Raw genomic sequence first — 2,711 nt, forward strand, 5'->3', positions numbered from 1 at the left:
CAGCCATGGGTGGGAGTCCTCACTGAACGCGTTGAGTGAAGGCTCCCGGCGCGTCCCTCGACATTGCGCGAGAGAGAAAGAAGACTGTATGTAACGGCGAAGCGTTCTCTCTCAGACACACTGTTCTCGCGGAGTACTGCGTTCTCTCTCTGTCGCATGGTTTTCTCCCTCGCTCCAATGACTAGTACGCGTCACTTTTGCTCTTACGCTGTCGAATGCATAGTGGATGCTTGCTCTCTCGCACTCGTTAGGTATTACGACCATAATACACATTAATATGTCTGGAGACGTCTATGCTGTACGCTATGGCACCAATACACTTATGTTTCCTTGCTCACAGCCTATCCTACCTTGCCCCTCTATATCTTTCAAGCCTACAAGCTATGCCTGCCATTGCTTTACTAAAATGTGCTTTTAGATCTATACGCAACTGATCACTTCCAGATCAATATTGAGACAATTGATCTCAAAACTGGAATTGCAACAACATTCAAAATACTGCAAAATAGAATGGAATTTCTTTCTGCTTGGAAATGTCCATTATCTTAAAGTATATTAACCTTTTATATGAGAGGGTTAATTCTAAAATTTCAAAGATTAAATAAAATATAAAATTATTCAAAAGAATAATTGGAAATAATTTTGTTTCGAAATAACTTTATTATTTCAACACTATTTCACTAAACTGATTTTATTAATTTGCAAATTCAGCAAAACTGGCATGGCAACAGGCCGCACCTTCCCTTTCCACCTACAATAGCGAAATTAAAAATCAGCAAAAATTTCCCACCAGGTGCCCTAAGCCGACCTGTAGAGGCATCTCCAGCCCCTAAATTTTTGTTTAGTACGGTTTCCGCGAGCATTGAAGTTCCAACTCTGTTTGGAACTGCCCGGATTAAAAAGCCTAAGCGCTCCCGTCCGGTACCAAGGACCCGAAATAATTTGTGTGCTAACACGAATAATTTCGGTCGGACGTAAAGTAAAACGCTAACTTACTCCGATGTCCACGGAGGCCGGTTAAGAATCAATTCAAGTGAAGAGTTTTTAAGTCTAATTAATTTTCGTTTTCTAAATTTTTGTCGAAGGACCAGCCGGGTGCGGAGTGCCCGCGTCTGCTCTTGCAATTGACGGCTTAACGAATTAGAGTAAGAGAGAGTGGATTTGACTGTCCCTGTTTAAAAATTGTTCGCGCAATAAGAGAACATACGGCAAACCGCGAATGCGCCACTCGAGTGATTGTGTAAGGACGATTTTTCAAAATTTATGTTTTTGCCCGTCGAGAAGAAATTGTCGACGGTAGAATAAGGAAGCGGAACGGTAAGTACTCAGTATCGTTCCGGGGTAATTTTGTAATTACATCCTTCTTCCCTCCCTCCTTTCTTGTAAGAGAGAGTGGAATATATTTGTCAGCATTTTTTTTTGAATGATAAAATAAAATTAATAATTCTTTTAATTCTTTCTTCTATTTATTTTCTGTTCCCTGTATTCTAATAGTAACAAGTTATAAAAGGAAGTCGTGGTATATTTTCCTATCTTATCCTAGAAAATATCAGCAATTAGAACGAAACGAACCCATAAATAAAAACAAGGCCCTTCAGGCTTTGGCAGTTTGGACCTCCGAGAACCTCTGAAATTTGGGCCATCTCAAAAGCCCGATGTATTGTTCTAATTATTTTAATAATAATTATTTCATAACAAATAATTTCTTCGGTTCGTAACATTAAATGATATGCATATGTATAAATTTCAAGAATTATCAAAAAATGATTCCAAGTTTTTTTTCATTATGCAAAGTACTTTGTATTTACAAATGCTTGATTTAATTGTTCCAATTAGAGAAAGAGATAAACATATTCAAATAGTTTTTAGCGGTAATAACAATTCTGGTCATTGGATTTGTGTTTATTACGAAGGAGTAAGACTTTATATTTTTGATAGCCTTAATGCAGGGTATTTGAATATTCATCAAATAGAATATTTAATTAGATTTTTCCCTTTTAAACCAACAGAATTTTTTGTAGATGTTGATCAACAACCGATTGGTACAGTTAAGTGTGATGTATAATGCAATAGCATTTGCAACATCTGTGTTGGTTAACAGTGTAAATTAAAAGATTAACTTATGAAACTGATAATAATATAATGAGCAAGCATTTGATATCATTTTTTGAAAACAATTAATTAAATCATTTTCCGGCAGTTAGAATGTATAATAGTAGGATTTCGATTTGTAGAGAATGATTGGAATTGTCTTTTCATAAACCGAGCTAAAGAACTTCAAAATGGTGAACTAAACCTTTCATATTTTTTAAAGACTTTTCCCAGTAAAAATGACAACAGAGTTCTGTCTACTGAAACTGAGAATGAAAATAAAATACCCAAAGAAAAAAATTTGTCCTGTAAGATGAAGAAATTATCTACAGAAATTAAAGAGGGATTTACATGTTGATGTAAATTCAGTATGCACAACAGAAAATAATAAGAAAATAATTTCTAGTCTTATTGTTAGGGAAAATTTTGATCCCATGACATATCCTACAATGTTTCCGTATGGTGATCCTGGATGGACTGTTAACCTTAAGCATACTCAAGGTACTTGCAATTTTATTCATTTACAATTTTATATGTATCGTCTTTCATAGAGAAGAAAAAAGCGTGGATTGCCACATGTGCGTTTAACTATATTTTTACGTACACAAATTTGCGATTCA

This window comes from Leptopilina boulardi, unplaced genomic scaffold (assembly GCF_019393585.1).
Source record: "Leptopilina boulardi isolate dan_hultmark-lab unplaced genomic scaffold, ZJU_Lbou_2.1 LbouV2_152, whole genome shotgun sequence".
Taxonomy (NCBI): Eukaryota; Metazoa; Arthropoda; class Insecta; order Hymenoptera; family Figitidae; genus Leptopilina; species Leptopilina boulardi.